The sequence below is a fragment of the Fistularia commersonii genome, chromosome 29, assembly GCF_037954325.1.
Source record: "Fistularia commersonii isolate RoL2024-O1a breed Wild chromosome 29, RoL_Fcom_v1.0, whole genome shotgun sequence".
In the NCBI taxonomy this organism is placed as follows: Eukaryota; Metazoa; Chordata; class Actinopteri; order Syngnathiformes; family Fistulariidae; genus Fistularia; species Fistularia commersonii.
In genome coordinates this window covers 814,442-830,589 of record NC_141312.1, presented here as the reverse complement: position 1 = coordinate 830,589, position 16,148 = coordinate 814,442, and positions in this window count along the sequence as shown.

Genomic DNA, 16,148 nt, shown 5'->3' with positions numbered 1-16,148 from the left:
GCCTGGGTTGGATTTTATGGAAACTGTCTGATGACACTGCCGTGCGGTGAAGGTCTGGACCACACTGCTTCAAAGCATCTACAGAAACCTGACGTTCCTCCAGGAGGCCTAAACCTTGGACAGATCCCAGCTGGATGAAGGCGGCCTTCTGCCCGGCGCGGCGGGGAGATCTTTCTCCACGAGCTCCTCTGGCTTCTTCACCATGACATTGGTGAGAGAAGAACACCGTTCGAAACCATCAGTGTTGTTCTTTTTGTTGTTGGGGTTGAAAGCGGCTCCTGGCTGCTCTTCTGTGGAAGCATCTTCAAGTCTGCGCCCTCTCTTGGGTGAAGAGCAGGCTGAGAAGCATCCTTCTTGAGAAAGCTCACCGTTAGCATTAGCCTAGCCCCTCTGCACCGCTCTCCTTCCTCCCATCATGATGGTCACCTGGTATCTTCTCCCGAAGCCCTTGGACTCTCATCTCACAGCCTCCCAGGGGGCAGGGCTTCATCTCCTGCAGCATCTCTCCAGGCCTCCACCCTCATTGTTTCTTTTACCAATATTAAAGCTATTATAGTATCGTCTCATAGTTTAGTATCATCACATTTCACATTTCATATAGTATCATATAGTATCATGTGTCCAAGACAAAGGAGCTGGTGGTGGATTTCAGGAAACAAAGGACCCACCTGAACCTGGTCACCATCAGGGGTACAGAGGTGGACATTGTGGACACCTACAAATACCTGGGTGTCCACTCGGACAATAAACTGGACCTTGAACACCAGCGCCATCTTCAAGAAGGGTCAGAGCCGCCTGTTCTTCCTCAGGAGGCTCAGCTCTTTCAACGTCTGCAGGACCATGCTGCAGATGTTCTACCACTCGGTGGTGTCCAGCGTCATCTTCTACGCTGTTGCGTGCTGGGCAGCAGGATCAAGACAGCTGATGCTAACAGACTCAACAAGTTCATCAGGAGAGCTGGATCTGTCCTGGAGTGGAGCTGGAGTCTGTGGTGCAGGTTTCAGAGAAGCTCCTCAGCATCATGGATGTCCACCACCTCCTGCATGGACACTGATGTCCTGTCAGAGCTCCTTCAGCCGTAGACTGATACCACCAAGGAGCTCCACTGAACGCCACAGGAGGTCTTTCCTACCTGAGGCTATCAAGACTTTTTAATTCCTCTTCCTTCGGCCGAAGGGAATCTTCAAATCTTTGTACTTTTTAAGACCTTAAAACACTTGATAGCCTTAACTTGACAACTTATATTTTATTGTATTTCTTATTCTCCCTCCTTCCTATTATTATCTATTATTGTTATGTTTTTGCTTGAAACTCTGGCACAACAATTTCCTTTGGGATAAATAAAGTTGTTCTTATCTTATCTTATCTTATCTTATTTCAGCTGTTAGCATGTAGCTGTTAGCACTGCTGGTAGTACCAGTAAGAGATCGCTGGCGCCTCCAAACCCTCATACCTTCTGTCTCCATCGCACTTTTGCTTTCGGCGCCAACCGGTTGAAGCAGAATTTAGCCGATAGATTTAGAGCTTCAGTGCTTCCTCTGCAGATCACCTGTATGGTCCAGACCTTCTCTACATGGAAAGTGTCAACAGACAGCTGGCTTGTGATCCGGCGCCGTGTTCATAAAACCCGACCCGACTTGCTTTTAAAGTGGAAAAACTGCAATAAAAGAAAACTCAAAACATGAGAGACGACTTCATGAAATCGATAACGTCCCCCCCGTCGGACGGCGGAGTCGCTTTCTGCTGAAGATTGCTTTGCGTCGTGGCAGAGAGGGAACGTCCAAGAACAAGACACATTTCAGAAAGTCCCGTTCCTCCAGGCCAAGCTTTTAATGCAAACCCTTTGACTCGACGCGAGAGAGAGAGAGTTATTGGGAGGACGAGCAAGTAGCTCTGGCTTCGTCTCCACGGCGATGAGTGATATCACTCCTCCCCTCTTCTTCCCCGGACCGGCGCGAGGGGCCGACGGGGATGTGAGAAGAAATAATTGAATCTTCTCCGCAAGCGTCCAGATTAGTGTCGGGTTTCCCCGATCTTGGCGCTCCGCAAACATCTCGGTCGCTGGAGTCGGAATATGTATTGCATCGCTCATTCCTTCATTCATTCATGGGTCGTATGGGGACGTCCAGACGTTCACCCTCTCATTCACACGTCTGGACGATGCGGGGTCTCCAGTGAACCTCCTGCATGTGTTTGGACTGTAGGAAGGACACGGAGAACCCTGAGAACCCTGAGGAACCCCAGGCAAGCACATGGAGATCGTGGAGAACATGACCCCTGGTTTGGTGATTCGTTGATTTGTCTATTTGTTGCTTAGTTCGTTGGTTTGTTCATTTGTTGATTTGTTGGTTTGTTTATTTGCTGATTCGTTCATTCCGGTTGGTTGATTGGATCTTTGAATCGTCGAATCGGTGAATGTTCTGCATGTGTTTGGACTGTGAGAGGAACCCGGAGAACCCTGAGGAACCCCACGCAGACACATGGAGAACTCGGCTCCATGACCCCTGGTTGGGTGATTTGTTGGTCTGGTGTTTCGTTGGTTTGATGATTCGTCGCTTCGTTCGTTGGTTTGTTGGTTCGGTCATTTGGTGCATTGGTTGCTCAGCTGATTCAGAGGTTTGTTGATTCGTTGGTTTGTTTATTTGTTGATTCGTTCATTCGCTCCACTGGTTGGTTGATTGGATCTTTGAATCGTTGAATCTTGGATCGGTTGGTCATCGAGTCGGTCTCTTCATTCATTTGATCGTATACTTACTTCCACAACCCTTCACCCTCTCATTCAAACATCTGTGTGATTTAGGGTGAATGTTCTGCATGTGTTTGGACTGTGAGAGGAACCCGGAGAACCCTGAGGAAGCCAACGCAGACACATGGAGAACACGGCTCTGTGACTCCTGGTTCGTTGATTCGTTCATTCGTTCAGTATATTCTTTGCTCGGCTGATTCGTTGGTTTGTTGATTCATTTGTTTGCGCGTCAGTGAGTTGGTCTCTTCTTTCGTTGATCCATTGGTTTAATTATAGGGACATACAAGTCTTCACCCTCTCATTCAAACATCTGGAGAAGTTGGGGTGAATGTCCTGCATGTGTTTGGACCGTGCGAGGAACCCGGAGAACCCTGAGGAACCCCACGCAGACACCTGGAGACATGGACCATGGAGACTCCGCACAGGGAATCCAACCGTGGACCTTGGACCGTGGACCACTGCATCTGAGAGAAGGTCAGAGCCTGGAGAAGGGTGTGCCATCTGGAACTGATGCTTCTCTGATGAAACTGTAGACGTCCTGAAGTTGTTCTTCTGAATTCTTCTGTGAAAGCAGCAACGGAGAAGCGAAGGCGACGGTTCGATAAGGATCTTCTTTGCCTTTTCGGCTCCGGTCGAAAACGGAGTCGATATTCGTCCGCTCCTCTGGATCGTGATGTTCCTCACCGCTCGTCAATCCGTCGGTTTCCAAAGAGAAGCCCTCGGCCGGATCTTCTCGGACGCCAATCGCGGCCGCCCCTTTTTTTCCGGAGGATCCGATCCGAGCCCCGTCCTCGGCTCTCATCTCGGCGGGACGCCGGCAAAATCCAATTACCTCGACGTCCCCGAAGCCCCCGTGAAGCCATCAGACCTCATTCCAATCAGGTCACTTCACAAGAACAAGCCAAACGCACAGGTCGGCGTCCGAATACCTGAGCTCTGCCGTTGTGTGTCCACGCCGGTTTTGTGCCGGCGCTCCAGTTTCCCCGTCAAACTCACAAAAAGGTGCATTGTCCGGGAAGGACGTCCCCTCGACCTTGTTCCCAAAGAACCCCCAAAACTTCCAGGCCTGCAAATTAAAAGCCCAGCGACCCCACCGACCCCTGCAGGTCATTTAAAATACACACACATATATATATATTTACTTTTTATACAAGTAAATCATGATTTCTTCTCAATTCACAGAATTCTGGGCTTAAAATGTGTGAACCAGGTGAGATTGGAGACTGAAGGACGGTGAACGTCTGGACGGCCAGAGGACGTGTGAATGAGAAGGTGGATGCTTGCTTCTCCAAACCACAGGGAAACCACAGAGTGAATTTTATTTTTCCCAATGCGTGAATGAGAGGGTGAACGTTGGCGTGTCCCCGTGAGGGTCGATCCAGGGTGAACCCCCGTCTGATGACCCCCAGTGCAAGATAAGGTTCCTCTTCGTTTAAAGACATTCGCATGGCAGTTTATCGCTGGTGATGGACAGGCTGACAGATGAGGGTAGACAGGAATCCCCATGGACCATGATGTTTGCGGATGACATCGTGATCTGGAGTGAGAGCAGACAACAGGTAGAGGAACATCTAGAGAGGTGGAGGTATGCTCTGGAAAGGAGAGGAATGGAAGTTAGTTGCAGCAAGACAGAATATATGTGTGTGAATGAGAGGAACTCGGGTGGAACGGTGAGGCTACAGGGAGTGGAGATCAAGAAGATGGAGGATTTCAGGTACTTAGGGTCAACAGTCCAGAGCGTAGGAGAGTGTGGAAAAGAGGTGAAGAGACGGTCCAAGCAGGTTGGAATGGGTGGAGAAAAGTGTCAGAGGTACCAAGAGATAGAAGAACATCAGCCAGAATAAAAGGAAAGGTGTACAAGACAGTGGTGAGACCAGAGATGATGTTTGGACTAGAAACTGTTCCAATGACCAAAAGACAGCAGGCAGAACTAGAGGTTGCAGATGTTGAGAGATGAAGATGTTGAGGTTCTCTTTGGGAGTGACCAGGATGGAGAGGATCAGGAATGAGTCTATCAGAGGAACGGCACATGTTAGATGTTTTGGAGAGAAGGTCAGAGAAGCCAGACTGAGATGGTTGGGTCATGGACAGAGAAGAGATAGTGAATATATTGGTAGACGGATGCTGGAATTGGAGCTGCCAGGCAAGAGGTCTGGAGGAAGACCAAAGAGAAGATTTATGGACGTCGTGAGAGAAGATATGAAGGTAGTTGGTGTGAGAGAGGAGGATCCAGAGAATAGGGTTAGATGGAGAAAGTGGACTCGCTGTGGCGACACCTGAAGGGAAAAGACCAAAGGAAAAGAAGAATTTGTCACAGGGGCGCAGGACTTGTATGACCGAGACAAAGTGATGATTGAGATGGTTTGGACATGAACAAAGGAGTGTTCATGGTGAAGATCTGGGTAGAAGGTTGCTGAAGGTGGAGCTGCCAGGCAGGAGGTCTGGAGGAAGACCAAAGAGAAGATTTATGGACGTAGTGAGAGAAGATATGAAGGTAGTTGGTGTGAGAGAGGAGGATCCAGAGAAGAGGGTTAGATGGAGAAAGTTGACTTGCTGTGGCGACACCTGAAGGGAAAAGCCGAAAGAAGAAGAAGAAGAAGAAGAAGAAGAAGAAGAAGAAGAAGAAGAAGAAGAAGAAGAAGAAGAAGCATGGCACTTAATCGCCTTTTCGCTCATGCCGATCACTGCGGTTGCCATGGTGACGATGTAGCGGTGAACAGGTCTTGGACGGAGCTCCTCCGGCGGAGCCTCCCGTCTTTTTACGCGCGAATGTTTTCCCCGATGTGGACATTTACAGCTTCTGTCGGCGCTTTTGCTTTATAACAAAGCAAACGTTTTCATCTCCATTCAGACTTTACTCGCCGGCCGTTTTTAACCTCACATCGAACCCCCGGCCACATGTTGCTCGTATCCGCCGCCCACGCTGGCACGAGGCGGCGTTCCCCCCCGGCTTCGGGTCAACCGGAGTGATTTACACGCCTTCCAGAGATCACATATGTCTGCCGTTTAGCCTCGCGGGTCAGGATACGAGTCAGATAGGATCGTCAATCCTTGGGCGTGATGCGGGATCCTCCACGTTTCTCAGCCGCTGACCTCATAAATCCTCCGGGGAGCCGAGGGAACGTGATCCTCGCCGCTTCTTTTTTTTTTCTTTCTGAGGGAACCCGGAGAACCCAGAGAACCCCAGGCAGATACCTGGAGAACATGGCTCCATGACTCCATGACTCCCGGTTCGTTGATTCGTTCGTTCGTTCGGTATATTCGTTGCTCGGCTGATTCATTGGTTTGTTGATTCATTTGTTTGCGGTGAGTCGGTCTCTTCTTTCGTTGATCCGTTGGTTTAATTATAGGGACATACAAGTCTTCACCCTCCCACTCAAACATCTGGAGAAGTTAGGGTGAATGTTCTGCATGTGTTTGGACCGTGCGAGGAACCCTGAGAACCCTGAGGAACCCCACGCAGACACGTGGAGAACTTGGCTCCACGACCCCTGGTTTGGTGATTCGTTGGTTTGTTGATTCGTTCATTTGGTGCATCGGTTGCTCAGCTGATTCAGTGGTTTGTTGATTCGTTGGTTTGTTTATTTGTTGATTCGTTCATTCGCTCCGCTGGTTGGTTGATTGGATCTTTGAATCGTTGAATCTTGGATCGGTCGTCATCGAGTCGGTCTCTTCATTCATTTGATCGTTTACTTACTTACACTTCCACAACCCTTCACCCTCTCATTCAAACATCTGGATAATTCAGGGTGAATGTTCTGCATGTGTTTGGACTGTGAGAGGAACCCGGAGAACCCGGAGAACCCCAGGCAGATACGTGGAGAACACGGCTCCATGACACCGTGATAGGAGTCAGATAGGATCGTCGATCCTCGGGCGTGATGCAAGATCCTCCACGTTTCTCAGCCGCTGACCTCATGAATCCTCCGGGGAGCCGAGGGAACGTGATCCTCACGGCTTCTTTATTTTTTTCTTTCTGAGGGAAACTCATTTGTAAGAGCAGAGAATGGATTGTGTTTCTGCTCTTCACCTCAGAAGACCTCGCGGCGCCGCCGTTCACCCGTTCATTCGCCGGTCGGGAAGCGCCGTCCAGCGGATCCTGGAGGTTGGAGCTCTTCTAGATCCCTCCGGGAGGAACGGCTGCTTTCCGACGGGACGCTTCCAAGAAGTGTCCATCTGGAGTTCCAGGAAGCGGCTTCCTCTGGAGGAGGAGGAGGAACCTTTTAGTCGTGCATTCCCACAGGGACTGCGGTGAGGGTGTGGGGAAACCAGCTTCTGCAACACACACCTTCTGCTCCACACTCAAAAACACACCACCGAAGGAGAAGGAGAAGGAGAAGGAGATGGAGAAGGAGATGGAGAAGGAGAAGGAGAAGGAGGAGAAGGAGAAGGAGAAGGAGAAGGGGAAGGAGAAGGGGAAGGAGAAGGAGAAGGAGAAGGAGAAGGAGAAGGAGAAGGAGAAGGAGACATAGAAGGAGATGGAGAAGAAGGAGACATAGAAGAAGAAGGAGAAGGAGAAGGAGAAGGAGAAGGAGAAGAAGGAGAAGGAGGAGAAGGAGAAGGAGAAGGAGAAGGAGAAGGAGAAGGAGAAGGAGAAGGAGAAGGAGAAGGAGACATAGAAGGAGATGGAGAAGAAGGAGAAGGAGAAGGAGAAGGAGAAGGAGAAGGAGAAGGAGAAGGAGATGGAGAAGGAGAAGGAGGAGAAGGAGAAGGAGAAGAAGGAGAAGGAGAAGGAGAAGGAGAAGGAGAAGGAGAAGGAGAAGGAGAAGGAGAAGGAGGAGAAGGAGATGGAGAAGGAGAAGGAGAAGGAGGAGAAGGAGAAGGAGGAGGAGGAGGAGGAGAAGGAGAAGGAGAAGGAGAAATAGAAGGAGATGGAGAAGAAGGAGACATAGAAGAAGAAGGAGAAGGAGAAGGAGATGGAGATGGAGAAGAAGGAGACATAGAAGAAGAAGGAGAAGGAGAAGGAGAAGGAGAAGGAGAAGGAGAAGGAGAAGGAGGAGAAGGAGAAGGAGAAGGAGAAGAAGAAGAAGAAGAAGAATCAGGCCCTGCTTCCAGCTGAGATGTTACTCGTGATAATCTGATGCATCTCTTTAAGTCCATGTGACTGCAGCGCAGGAGAAGACGTGAAGCTTCCACAGGTGTAAAGATCTGACTGAAAGCCGCTGTTTGTGTTTCGGTGAAAACACACTCATCAGTCCAGCGCCGTTCATGGATGAACTTTATGTGTCACAATCAATGTGTGGAACAATAAGAAGAAGAAATGAAGTCTTTTTTTAAGTGTATTTACTTTGGTGGCGGCAGAGGAGCCCCACCGCCAATGCTACAATGCTACAATGCTACAATGCTACAATGCTACAATGCTATGCTAAATGTAACTTTGCTAAACTTCACGTCTAAACTCTACGTACGGACAGAGTGAAGCCGCCGCTCTTTCAACGGCTTCTCCGTGTCTTCTGGTACAAGACCGCCATGATGGTCTGTCTTTAAACGCAGCTTCACGCTCGCCGCTCGCTCAGATCCGCTAAACATCCAAGAAAACTCCCGAGCCGATGCGCTTGGAAGTTCCTCCGTACGTTCCTCCGCTTCCGTCGCCGGAAATAAAATCCACAATCCCCTCGACGCCGAGCGAGGACTTCCACCTCCACCTCCACCTCCACCTCCACCTCCACCTCCACCTCCACCTCCACCTCCACCTCCACCTCCACCCGCCGGGAGGGCGCGGAAACACAACCCGCCCTCGACTTTGTGGGACACGCGAATTTTTAATCCGCACTGGCATTCCTGAATAAATTGTCGTTTCCCTTCATGCGTCTTGTTTCACACACACACACACACACACACACAGCCATGTTTAATGTGGATGTTCCAGGTCGGGGGTCTTGGCCGCACGTTGGCCGAGTTTCCTCCAAATCCTTTACAAAGTAAACACCCGTGCGTTCCCCGCTGGGGGGTTTTGGCGGCGTGGAGAAGATCTACCACCCCGTGGCAGATCTTCTGCGGTGCTAAATCATCTCACAGCTCCTCCACGCTCGCTTCGCCTCGGGCTCACAAAGGCCGCTTATTAAAATGACAGATGGTGTTACGCTTCCTTTTAAAATGCGGCCTGTAACTAGCAGAGTGGAGGTGGAGCTGGAGGTGCAGGTCGGTTACCAGCGTTGCATAATGTTGACGTTCCCCTCCTGGAAGGTCGGGTTTCATCACCTGGTTCAGCAGCAACTCAAGTTGGGTAACTCATGCTGGCGTGGAGGAGTCACGGATCAGGAGAGCCCATCTGCTGGGCCTCCTCGTGGTCATGGACATCTTGACGGCAGCGCTGGTGGAGGTGAAGCGGACCAGCGGCAACATCTTACGGCCATGTGTCTGCAGGTGAGGAGCTTCAACCGCTTTGTTTGTGCGCTGGTTTTAAAAGCTTCCAGATGAACGGAGATGATGTTGGCCGTCAGCGGCCGGAGGGAGGGTTCGAAAGGGCAGTCGGTCGAAGAGCCTCGAGGGTTGGAACAACTGATTCTTCGTTGCTTCGTTGGGTTATCGAATCAGTGGTCGCTTCATTTCCAGGCCGGTTGATCGGCTGATTGGTTGGTTTGTTGATTCGTTCATTTGTTGGCGTCTTCATCTCTTCGCTGGTTGGTTGGTTGGTTGGTCGATCGTTGAAGACCATGAGTTGGTCTCTCTGTTCATTCTTGTACTTACAGGGAAACGCAACCCTTCAGCTTCTCATTCAAACGTCTGGACAATTCAGGGTGGATGAAGCTCCTGCGTGTTCTCGGACTGTGGGAGGAACCCGGAGAACCCCGAGGAACCCCACGCAGAAACGAGGAGAACATGGAGTCTCCACACAGGAAGGCCTCCCGCGGGAATCCAACCGTGGACCTTCTGGCCGTGAGGAAGAAGCTCTAAGCGCTGCCCCATCCAGCCGCCTGACTTCCAACATCTTCCACGTAAGATGACATGAAGTCAATCTTCTGTCGGCATCGGAACCTGACGTCGTCCTGCCGAAGTCTCCAGAACGTTCCATCACTCTGGTCCGGTCTTATTGCGCTCAGACTTTGTGCCTTCATGTTCTGGATCCAACGCTGTTAAGAGAAGGAGGTCGTCAGCATACTGACAAACCTGCCGATGGAGGTCTTCCTCCCGGCCTGCAGGTCCACCCGAGCTCTCCAGACAGTCAGAGAAGATGCTGGAGCTGAAGTTTGATCTCACGCGACTTCCCGAACCAGTCGGGTCTTGGAGGCGTCCTTCAGTCTGGAAACGGTCCAGAAGGTACCGATCGACCGCCGAGCAGTGAAGTCCTCAGGCGGCAGGGACTCTTCAGGGGAGTTCCTGAGGGGCTGATGATCAGCAGAAGGGATTCTGAGCGATGGTGTGACTCAGATGTATGTTCTCTGAGGAGCAGGTCGGCGGAAGGTCACCTCCTCACCCTCCCAAGCTTCCATGCATCATGTTCCTCCCTTTGCTTATCACCAGAGGAGGAAAAAAAGAGTTGGGTCGAGTCCAGGTCGTTCTCCTGGTCGTTCTTCCTTCGCTCTCACGCTTCTTCTCCATGACCTCCATTCCTCGCCGAGGAGCAGGACAAGTAAAGGATGTCAGGGCGGAGGAGGGCAGGCCGTTCCACATCGGGACGGAAATATATCGTTTTTCTGGGTTGCCAAGTTCTCGCAGTCACGCGCCGGTAACGAGAACCAGACTCCGTCCGTCTGCAGGTCAGAGGCTTGAGAGCAGACCTCCACGGACGTGGAGGTGGACCGAAGGTGCTGAACGCTCGGCGGACCGTCTGCTGACGCAAGAGAAGGTCCTTCCATTGAAGCATCTGAGTCTTTTATTATCTGTGGAAAATCATCATGTTTGCAGATGATGCTGTGATCTACAGTCAGACCAGGGAGCAGGTGGAGGAACATCCACGGAGAAGAAGGTGGATGAAGGTTAGCGGCAGCCAGACACAATACATGTGTGCAGATGAGAGGAACTTAAGTGGAACGGCGAGGCTACAGGAGGTGGAGATGAAGAAGGTGGAGGATCTGAAGGACTTGAGGTGGTAAAATGTGCACCAGCTGGTTGGAACAGTTGCAGATAAGTCAGAGGAAAGGTGGCGAAGACGGAGATGATCGGTCTGGAGACACCAAGGAGAAGACGACAGGCAGAGATGAAGATTTGGAGGATCGGGAAGGAGTCCGTCTGGTAGATGTTCTGGAGATAAAGTCGCCTGGAGAAGGTTTGGACCTGGACAGAGAGAGGGTCAGATGGAGGCAGATGTTTGGCTGTGGCCCCGAAGCAAAAGAAGATGGGAATTTTATTCAATTTTATCATTTATGGAGAAGCGAAGACAAACTGGACAAATTGGAAATAAATTGAAACTGAAGAAAAAACACGAGACAATAATCTGTAAATCTATCTAAATTAAATTCAATAAATAAAAATGTGGTATGGTAGACCAGTAAGATGTTTCTGGTGAAACATCTCAATATTCAGCTCAATGGAAAAATACTCGTCTCGCCGCTTCCAGAAATCCCCTGAAAACGTGGGAATGTTTTGGTTGAAGCCGAGAACCCGAGGGACGGGTTCGCCGTGACGTCCTGCGCTTCCCATCGTCACCATCACGGACTTCATCTCCAACGGCAACGCCGAGGACGCTTGATGGATCTGACGAACGTCCTCGGTCGGCGGCGGGAAAGCGTGTCTCCGAGGGCCGCGGTCACATGTTCAACTTATTATTGTAGCATAGCTGCTAGCGCACCTACAGCGTGTGCTAGCAGCTATGCTACACGTTAAAACACGTTAAAACTGATTTCACCACGTGGGAGTCGGCAGATGAGGAGCACGTGGTCACGCCGCGCTACAGGAGGAGGAGTTTGTTTACATTTGCTGGTCGCACAAAATTTTGTTGGACATAAAATAAAAAATAATAGAATAAAATGAAAAAGATGACAAAAATGAAAAAAAAAAAACAAAATAAGAAAAATAAGATAAAATAAACCAATGAAAAAATAAAACATGAGATAAGACAAAATAATATAAAGTATAATAAAACATAATTTACAATAACAAACAATAAAATAGTAAAAATAAGGTAAAACAAAACATCGAATGTTTATCTTATTTATATAAAATGGAAATAAGATAAGATGAAATATAAGATAAAAAAATTTATAATAAAATAATGAAAAATAAAATAACAACAAGTAAAGTAATAAGCATAAGGTAAAAAAAGATGTATTTGTTATTTAGATAAAATTAAATCATAAATAATATAAAAAATATGATAAAAGTAACAAAGCAAGATATTATAAAATAAAATAATGGATGTAATAAATTAAAAGAATAAAAGGGACAGGAAAATTATGAAAATAAATAGATAAGTAAAAACATAAATAAATGAAATAAAATAAAATAGGATTAAATAACAAGATATGAAACAATATAATAAACAAATAGGATAATATAAAATGAGATAAAATGCAAGAATAAAATAAAGAAAAATTAGATATATTGAAATAGAAGGTGAAGGAAAATAGATTAAAATAAAACAATAAAATAACAAAAAAAAAATATAAAAATAAAATAATAAAAAAAGAAAAAATAGGATAAAATAAGATATAACATGAACTTAAATAATAAAATAGAATAGAAATAAGGCAAATCAAAATAAATATAATCATTTATATATGATAATTAATGATAATAAAAAATAAAACGTTAAAAAATATAAAAAGATAAAATAAAATATAACACAAAATAATTAAAAATAGTTATATGAGGTTAAATAGTTAGTAATTAACTTAACTTAGTAAGTTATTTCCCACTATTATTTATTATTGTTATGTTTTACTTGAAACAACAATTTCCTTCAGGTTAAATAAAGTTGTTCTTATTCTTATTCTTATTCTTATTCTTATTCTTATAACTAAATACAGTTTATGTCTAATGGATATCTTATTTACAAAACATAAAATAATAAAAAATCAATGAAATATAAGATAAAAGAAAATAAAACAAAATGAGATAAAATAAAAACATGAAACAAAAAAAGATAGAATAAATTGGTACATAAAATAAAACTAAAAAACAAAATGGTAAAAATAAAAAAACCAAAATTTTATGTTATTCATCTAAAATAAGAATAAGATGTAATAGAATATAAAATAATAAAAAATAACATAGGAAGAGTAAAATGATAGAATAATGAAAAATGAAATGATAAAAATAAAATAATAAAAATAAGATAAACAAAGATTTGTGTCTTATTCAGATAAATTAAATCGTTAAATATGAAAAATAAGACAAAAAATAAGATAGTATAAAATAATATAGAGGATAAAATAAAAAAAAAGTATAAAAGAGGAAAGAAAATAATGAAAATAAAGTAAAAACATACATACATAAAAAAAATCAAATGAAATAGAACAAAAAAAACAAAAAAACAAAAAAAAACAAAATGAGATCATATCAAAGATTAAAAAAATGAAAAACGAGTCATAGTAAAATATAACATAAGATAAACAAATAGGATAAAATACATTAAAAAAAATAAATGAATCAAAACAAAATAAAATAAAAAAGGTAAAACAAAATAAAATATATATATTTTAAGTATATGTTATTAATATAAAAAAATAGAATTAAATAACAAGAAATGAGGTATAATAGAATATAAGTTAAAATAGAATAAGATAAAAAAAACAATAAAATAATGAAAAAAGATAAATAATAACATTTTGTAATAAAAAATAAAATGATATAAATAAGGTAAAACTAAATAAAATTTATATCTTATGGAAATCTAGTTTAGATTAAATAAAATAATAAAAAATAAGATGTAATGAAATATAAGATAAAATAAAATAAAGCAAAATGAGATAAATAAAACAATAAAATAATGAAATAAAATAAGATAGATTTAATTAGAACATAAAATAGAATATGAAACAGTAAAATGGTAAAAATAAGATAAAACCAAACGTCTTATGTTTATAAAAAAATAAAAATGAGATATAATGAAATATGAAATAAAATGATATAGGAAAAAATAAAGTAATAAAATAATAACACTAAGGTAAAAAAAAAGATTTATATCTTATTTAGAAAAATGTTATCATATAATATAAAAACTAGGAAGAAACAAAAAAAGATGTTATAAAATAAAATAAAGGATTAAATTAAAATAAAAGAACAAAAGTCGAGGAAGATAATGAAACTAAAGTAAAAACCCAGAATAAAAAATAAGATAAACAAAATGAGATAAAATAAAAGAATGAGATGAAATAAGATAAAATGAGATATAGTAAAATGTAAGTTAAGAGAAAATATGATAAAAAAACATAAAAAAAATAGAAATTAAGGTAAAACAAGATAAGAAAAAATAAAATAATAAAAAAGATGAAATGAATTTTTACATAAAACAATAAAAATTGATCCAAAAAAGGTGAATCTATATAAGATTTATATCTTATTTAAACCTTATTGAGATAAAATAGAATAATAAAAAATAAGATATAATGAATTATAAGATAAAAATAAAATAATAAAAAGTAAGACATAATGAGATTAAACAAAACAATAAAATAATAAAATTTTATAAAATACAATCCAATATAAGATAACATAAGATGAGATAAAAGAAAATAACAAAACAATAAGAAATAAAATAATAAAAAGAAGGTAAAGCAAATAACATTTACATCTTTGTTCTATGTTATTTAGATCAAATTGAATAATCAAAATTAAGATAAAACAAAACAAGATATAAAATTTGATTTTACATAAAATCAAACAGGATAACATAAAAAAAATAGAAAATATTAAAAAATAATAAATAATAAAAACATAATAAATAAATAAATAAATAAATATTAAAAAATAAATCAAACATGTATGTGGGTCAGTTATTGGCTAAGTCTTTATTGTGACCAATATCTTTCATGTTCTTGTGATTTCATTCATTTGTTCATTCATTCAGACGTCTTTCTTTCCATTCACTGTTTGTCGGCCGTATAGGATAGCGTTACATTTGCTTTCTTTCATTGTTGTTGTTTTTTGGGAAACTGTTTGGCCTCCATTACGGCTCCCGGGCGTCAGTCCGACCAGCAACACCAGTCAGACCAGCAACACCAGTCAGACCAGTCAGACCAGTCTGGTGGCAAAGCTTTGGAGGAACGGATGTTTGATAAAATAAAACGTCCGTCCGGACGCAACAGCGTCAGCGTCGCCGAGTCACGTGGGTACGTTGGGTCTCCGAGTGCTTCTTCCCCCGGATAGATCTTCTTGAAGAGCGACGGTCAGCACCCGCTCTGAGCTGTCATGTGACCGGACGCCATTTTCTAACGATGGGATTCATCGTTCTGAAGACGTGACCGCATGGGGATGGAGGTTGGATGGCGGGGATTCAAAGGCCAGCGTGTTCGGAGAACATCGGAAACGCTTTCCTCTGGAATCGGACCATCGACTAACCTACGGTCGACGTTCCCGGTTTGATTCCCGAGAAGGTTTGAACCCCTGGAGCTCTGCTGGGCGGAGGTCAGAGGTTGGAAACCTTCATCCACGCCGGCGGAGAACACCAGAGCTTCAGAAGCTCCACGAGCGCAGCTGCACCGCGGCTCGGAGGCCCGGGGGTTTCGGCCGTCAGGCATCTCCTTCGGCTGCCAGCGAAATCCCCAAAGCGGCGGAGCTGAGGAGACCCGAAAGCATGAGAAAGGAAGTGACTTCTTGTTAAGGCTCTCCAGAAGTTTGGGCCGTTCCTCCAGGATGTGTGTGAGAAAGAAACTCAGCAATTATACACTCATCAACGTCAGAGGCCGGGAGACCTCAGCCCCAGATGTGTGTGTGTGTGTGTGTGTGTGTGTGTGTGTTCGGGGATCTCCAGACGTCAGGAGATGAATGAGTCTCCAAGGTTGAGAGCTCCGGCCAATCAGAACTCTCAGATAGGCCACCTGATGATGTCACAAAATAATAAAAATAAGGTAAAATAAGATTTATATTTCATTTATATAAAATAAAATAATATAAACGAACGAAATAAGATAAAATGAAATAATAATGTGATAAAAAATAAGATATAATAAAATATAAGCTAACATAATATTAGATAAAAAGAAGTAATGAGATGAGATAAATCAAAATAAGATTTATATCTTATTTAGATAAAATAAAATCATAAAAAATAAGATATAATAAAATATGGGACAAAAGAAAATAAAATATGATGAAACAATAATATCATTAAAAAAATAAGATAAAACAGCACGAGATAAAATAAAATAATAAAGATTTATATTTTATTTATATCTTATTTCTATAAAATAAAAAATGAAATAAAACAATATAAGATAAAATAAAATGTAAAATAGAATAGTAAAATATCAAAAAGTAATAAAAAGTAAAAGTAATAAAAAGATAGATAGATAGATAGATA